Below are 7,192 nucleotides of genomic sequence, written 5' to 3'. Positions count from 1 at the left end.
AGAAAATCAGATATCTCTAGTCAAGGAATTTAGAACTTTACTATGTGTGTGGGGCGGGGAGGGGTGGGGAGGATGCAAAAGTTGAAACTCATGGAACTCATTCCTTTGATATGCTTCTCAGCTATCTGGGCCCAGTATCCTGAGTTTTCCCATCCTGAGCCTCCTTAAGGTGCATCCTTGGGGATGACTGCAGTGATTGACAGCTTGACTGCAGGCATCCTGTTTCCATCCTGAGTTTTCTCAGGGCTTTCCATTGAAGGCGGCTGTAATGTGATCGCCTAATGGTTGCAGCATCGTTTGTTTTTTTTTTTTTCCAGCATCCTTTGTTTACTGATATGGCAGGCAACATTTTTTCACTGACACTTAACATAGTCTGCTAAGGTATTAGAGCCACCACATTCTAATATCCACCTTGTTTAACTTAACACCACTAATTGCCATATCTTTTGATCAGAGTGCATGATTAATATGTGGATTCCTTGTATCACCTTGGCTGTAGTTCTTAATCACATTTTTGCATCTCTGTCTCTTTCACTATTGCTCATATCTTATTCATCTTGACATCTAGTCCAGCACCTGACACAATCCCTGCTGCATGGTGGAGCTCAATAAAAATGATTAGATGAATAGACTGATTTTTTTTTTAATTTAAATCTTTTTCTCAGCACCATTTTAAAATGTCTTAATTTGGAACTTCAAGTGTCTGTTCTTTCCTTTCTTATGAGAATTAGTTTTGAGGTCACAAATATTTGTTTGCTTTTTTAGGCAATTAAAAAATGATTTTATTTATTTATTTATTTTTGGCTGTGCTGGGTCTTCATAGCCACATGGATTGTTCTCTAGTTGCTTTTCTCTAGTTTCAGAAAGCAGAGACTACTACTCTCCAATTGCAGTGGGCAGGCTTCTCATTTCAGGGCACCCAGGCTTCAGTAGCTGCAGCTCCTGGACTCCAGGGCACAGGCTCAATAGTTATGGTGCTTAGTTCTTCCTTGGCATGTGGAATCTTTCCAGACCAAGGATTGAACCCATGTCTCCTGTGTTGGCAGGTGGATTCTTTACCACTGAACCACCAGGGAAGCCCTAGGCAAGTTGTTGTTGTTGTTGTTTTAAATAGCTTTATATTTTGGTATTGCAACTCTAGAAAAATTATAAAAGCAGTATAAAGAATTTCAGCTTCTCCTTCATTTAGATTCCCATTTACTACACTTGATAAAGAAGTTAACAGGCCCCAAATGGCATCACTTGTACTAAGCCCCATGTCAGCAAATGATTTAATACCTAGCTTAATAGCAGTTTCAACCTCCTCCAAGAATGTAATTTTAACTGGTTAGTCTGGAATTTCCAGGTCAGCACAAGTGAGGCAATCCCTCAAGACCCCTTCTGTCCCCCAAAGGAGCTTGACCTAAATCTCAATCTATCCACTCTTTGCTAGAAATTTCCATTTCTATATCCTTTTCTGTCTATAAACACCTTTTCTGCTGCTTAGCAGAACTGTTTTCTATTTGCTAGATAGGATCCTGCCTGATTCATTATTACTGAATAAAGCCAATTTGATCTTTAAATTTGCTCAGTTGAATTTTTTTAAAAAATAGTTTTGGTGGCAGTGCTGGGATTGAAGGAGACTTTCAGCAGCTTCCCTGGCAGCTCAGATGGTAAAGAATCTGCCTGCAATGAGGGAGACATGGGTCTGATCCCTGAGTCAGGAAGATTCCCTGGAGAAGGGAACAGAAGCCCATGCCAGAGAAGTCTGGTGGGCTACAGTCCATGGGGTTGCAAAGAGTTGGACATGACTGAGTGACTAACACTTTGACTTTCCAGCAGCTTCAGTAACAAGAAACACAGACATGGCATCCCTTGAACCCTTAAGAGTTCTCGATCTTTCCTGCCATGTCCAAGGGCCATGGATAAATTCCTCTCAGTTCTGAGCTCCACCGTCTTTACATCAGGATCCTGATCTAATTGACTTGCCACCATTCCCAATTTGTTTGGAAGCTTTCCCCATTCTTCCCAGACTCTCCCCAGAGTCCACAGTGGGAAATGCTGGCTGGAGCTGGACTGGGTCCAATAACCAGACTAAGACTCTGGGCAGCCACTGCTCAAACCAGACTCCACTCACTCATACGCCTTGCTCTGCTGCCTCTGAAACCATGTCCGACAAACTTGGTATGGCTGACCTTGAGAAATGCAACAAGTCAAACCTGAAGAAGAGAGAAGCACAAGAAAGAAAAATCCTCTGCCTGCAAAGGAAATGCTTGAACAGGAGAAGCAAGCAAGAGAGTCATAACAAGGCAGGAGCCACCAATATGAACTGTACATTCCACAAGCATTGCCTTCTTGTTTGACTTCTTATAGCTGTTTTCCTTCATTTGATGCAAAGAGGTTGGATCAAGTTTAAGTGACAACACTGCCCCTTTTCACACCAAAAAATGAAGAACTGCTGGCAATGAAAGTCAGGCCAGGCCCCTCATCTGCCTGTCTTGCTGTTGGTGAAACAAAAAGCTGAATAGGACAACAGTGAAACCTAGAGTAAAAACCAAGTTGGTGCAAGGTGTCCTGAAAGCTATAAAATGTAGGGTTGTTTTTTTTAGCCTCAGGGCATGTGGCATCCCAGTTCCTTGACTGAGGATAGGACCTAGACTTTTGGTAGTGAGAGCATGGAGTCCTAACCACTGGATGGCCAGAGAATTCCTGGTAAAATGCAAGTGTAATCACAATGCCACTGTTTTGTTCAAAGGATTTTAATTATTATAATGTACACTTTTTAAAATATGCAAATAAAAAAATTTAAAACCAGGGAAAAAAAGGCCTGGGTCTGACTTGAGCTGTTCTGTGTTCAGAAAGCTGTTGCTAATAGGCATCTCAGAAGAATGCAAAACTAATGGGCTGGCACTTTCACCATTACTATTCAACATAGTTTTGGAAGTTTTGGCCACAGCAATCAGAGCAGAAAAAGAAATAAAAGGAATCCAAATTGGAAAAGAAGAAGTAAAACTCTCACTGTTTGCACATGACATGATCCTCTACATAGAAAACCCTAAAGACTCCACCAGAAAATTACTAGAAATAATCAATGACTATAGTAAAGTTGCAGGATATAAAATCAACGCACAGAAATCCCTTGCATTCCTATACACTAATAATGAGAAAACAGAAAGAGAAATTAAGGAAACAATTCCATTCACCATTGCAACAGAAAGAATAAAATACTTAGGAATATATCTACCTAAAGAAACTAAAGACCTATATATAGAAAACTATAAAACACTGGTGAAAGAAATCAAAGAGGACACTAATAGATGGAGAAATATACCATGTTCATGGATTGGAAGAATCAATATAGTGAAAATGAGTATACTACCCAAAGCAATTTATAGATTCAATGCAATCCCTATCAAGCTACCAACAGTATTCTTCACAGAGCTAGAACAAATAATTTCACAATTTGTATGGAAATACAAAAAACCTCGAATAGCCAAAGCAATCTTGAGAAAGAAGAATGGAACTGGAGGAATCAACCTACCTGACTTCAGGCTCTACTACAAAGCCACAGTTATCAAGACAGTATGGTACTGGCACAAAGACAGAAATATAGATCAATGGAATAAAATAGAAAGCCCAGAGATAAATCCATGCACATATGGACACCTTATCTTTGACAAAGGAAGCAAGAATATACAATGGATTAAAGACAATCTCTTTAACAAGTGGTGCTGGGAAAGCTGGTCAACCACTTGTAAAAGAATGAAACTAGACCACTTTCTAACACCATACACAAAAATAAACTCAAAATGGATTAAAGATCTCAACGTAAGACCAGAAACTATAAAACTCCTAGAGGAGAACATAGGCAAAACACTCTCTGACATACATCACAGCAGGATCCTCTATGACCCACCTCCCAGAATATTGGAAATAAAAGCAAAAATAAACAAATGGGACCTAATTAACCTTAAAAGCTTCTGCACATCAAAGGAAACTATTAGCAAGGTGAAAAGACAGCCTTCAGAATGGGAGAAAATAATAGCAAATGAAGCAACTGACAAACAACTAATCTCAAAAATATATAAGCAACTCCTACAGCTCAACTCCAGAAAAATAAATGACCCAATCAAAAAATGGGCCAAAGAACTAAATAGACATTTCTCCAAAGAAGACATACAGATGGCTAACAAACACATGAAAAGATGCTCAACATCACTCATTATCAGAGAAATGCAAATCAAAACCACTATGAGGTACCATTTCACACCAGTCAGAATGGCTGTGATCCAAAAGTCTACAAATAATAAATGCTGGAGAGGGTGTGGAGAAAAGGGAACCCTCTTACACTGTTGGTGGGAATGCAAACTAGTACAGCCACTATGGAGAACAGTGTGGAGATTCCTTAAAAAACTGGAAATAGAACTGCCTTATGATCCAGCAATTGCACTGCTGGGCATACACACTGAGGAAATCAGAAGGGAAAGAGACACGTGTACCCCAGTGTTCATCGCAGCACTGTTTATAATAGCCAGGACATGGAAGCAACCTAGATGTCCATCAGCAGATGAATGGATAAGAAAGCTGTGGTACATATACACAATGGAGTATTACTCAGCCATTAAAAAGAATACATTTGAATCAGTTCTAATGAGGTGGATGAAACTGGAGCCTATTATACAGAGTGAAGTAAGCCAGAAGGAAAAACACCAATACAGTATACTAACGCATATATATGGAATTTAGAAAGATGGTAACAATAACCCGGTGTACGAGACAGCAAAAGAGACACTGATGTATAGAACAGTCTTATGGACTCTGTGGGAGAGGGAGAGGGTGGGAAGATTTGGGAGAATAACATTGAAACATGTAAAATATCATGTAAGAAACGAGTTGCCAGTCCAGGTTCGATGCATGATACTGGATGCTTGGGGCTGGTGCACTGGGACGACCCAGAGGGATGGTATGGGGAGGGAGGAGGGAGGAGGCTTCAGGATGGGGAACACATGTATACCTGTGGCAGATTCATTTTGATATTTGGCAAAACTAATACAATTATGTAAAGTTTAAAAATAAAATAAAATTTAAAAAATAATAAAATAAAATAAAATAAAAATAAAAATAAATAAAAAAAACAAAACTAATGGGCTGGGAAAAAGCATTTAAGAGCTGTTGGAGCACTTGCCACCTACGTCAAAGCTCTCATGTTGAGATAAATTGGTCATGGAATAGGTTAGATTGTGTAGACAAGCCCTGGAGATAGCATTTCAAGTGACTCTGAGAGAACCGCTCCAAGGAGGCAGAGGGAGGAGTCAGGTTATATAGAAGTTTGCAACAAGGGGCAAGCAGTCTGAACAACAAAAAATTATTGTTAATTAAGGAAAACCAGATATCTCAAGTTAAGGAATTAGAGCTTTTCTATGTATGGGAAGATGCAAGAGTCTGGGTTCGCTGAAATCATTTGTATCACATGTATCTCAGCTACCTGGGGCCAGTATCCTGAGTTTCTCAGTGCTCACCTTAGGGAGCAGTTGCAGCCTAATGGCTGCCCAATGGCAGATATTGTTCTCCTTCCTGGGTCCCCTCAGGGCTCAGAAATTGGAGGGCTGGAATTGCTACTGACCGTGTCATCCTTGTTTACTAATAAGGCAGGAAATACTTCATTTCTCAATTGACACAGGTCACCCACAAACCTCAAAAGAACTTCTGTGCATTGAGGTGCACTTTAAAACACTGTGTGAGGAACTTCCCTGGCCGCCCAGTGGTTAAGAATCTGTCTTCCAATGCAGGGGATGCAGGTCAGGGAACTAAGACCTCACATGCCACTGAGCAAGTAAGACTTGACACAACGAAAAAAAAAAATATTAAAAAAAATAAAATAAAATAATGTGTGATTCCCAATCCAGCAGTAAATCCCTTTTAGGTATTAGTTTGTCTTAAATTTTACAGAGTTAAATTTGCTACATTTAGGCACACCAACTTATTTTAAGTCTAAGAATTATAGTCCTGGAAGCCATAGATTTCAACAAAAATGGCAAAATCTTACTAAAAACCACCTGGAATTGCAATGGTCACAAATGGAAATATTCCAATTTAGATAAAATTGTTTATTTAAGAAGTGAAGTTGAAAACAAGTTTTTTCAAGTCAAACAGAATGGGAAACCTATTTTACTTGGTATGTGTGCTTAGGCTCTCAGTCGTGTTCAACTCTTTGCAACCCCATGGACTGTAGCCCACCAGGCTCCTCTGTCCGTGAAATTCTCCAGGCAAGAATACTGGAGTGGGTAGCCATTTCCTTCTCCAGGGGATCTTCCCAAACCTGCTACTGAACCTGGGTCTCCTGCATTGAAGGAGTAGTTTTTACTGTCTGAGCCCATTAGTATGCAGAAGCTTCCAGACAGCCTCAAGACAGAAGAACGATGTGGCAGACTTTAGGCCCATCTGAAAACTCTCTTCCTGTGGCATTCTGGGTTCCATACAATAAACGAGGTCCTTCATCCTGCTCATTCATACGATAATGAATTCAACCCGATCCAGATGCACTATCTGTGAATGGATTATCTCTTGAGATTAGTGTATTGATAAAAAGATAGAAAATAGGATGGGAGGCCATGAATCGTACTGAACTTATGACCATAACTGAGCATTTTGAAAGGACTTTGGAAAAAGATTGTAAACAGGAAATCACCAAACTATCAGCCTACAGCTACAACAGCGCCAAGGCCAGAGACCTATTTAACATCTGGATTTCTCCAATTGCAAACTCCTTGCGGTTCATCATCAAAACATGGGCCCAAGAATTGATGTCTCAGTTGTCATCAGCTGGGACACTGGAAAAGAGATTGTCCTCAAAGGCCTTATGCAAATTCTACAGAGTCAACTTAAATGCCCTCATGGGTGTGTGCGTGCTAATTTGCTTCAGTTGTGCTGACTCTTTGCAGCCCTCTTGCCTGGAAAATCCCATGGATGGAGGAGCCTGGTGGGCTGCAATCCATGGGGTCGCAAAGAGTCGGACCTGACTGAGCGACTTCACTTTCATTTTTCACTTTCATGCATTGGAGAAGGAAATGGCAACCCACTCCTGTGTGCTTGCCTGGAGAATCCCAGGGACGGGGGAGCCTGGTGGGCTGCCGACTATGGGGTTGCACAGAGTCGGACATGACTGAAGTGACTCAGCAGTAGCAGCAGCAGGACTGTAGCCCGCCAGGCTCCT

The 7,192-nt window shown here is 40.7% G+C and overlaps 1 pseudogene; it reads left to right on the top strand.

The window, feature by feature from the left end:
• The first annotated feature begins 2,147 nt into the window (after positions 1 to 2,147).
• Positions 2,148 to 2,284, top strand: LOC109562534 (thymosin beta-4-like; annotated as a pseudogene).
• The last annotated feature ends 4,908 nt before the right edge of the window (positions 2,285 to 7,192 follow it).

Source organism: Bos indicus, chromosome 8 (assembly GCF_029378745.1).
Source record: "Bos indicus isolate NIAB-ARS_2022 breed Sahiwal x Tharparkar chromosome 8, NIAB-ARS_B.indTharparkar_mat_pri_1.0, whole genome shotgun sequence".
In the NCBI taxonomy this organism is placed as follows: domain Eukaryota; kingdom Metazoa; phylum Chordata; class Mammalia; order Artiodactyla; family Bovidae; genus Bos; species Bos indicus.
Note: the sequence above shows the minus strand (reverse complement) of the source record. Positions and strands in the feature narration are given on the sequence as shown.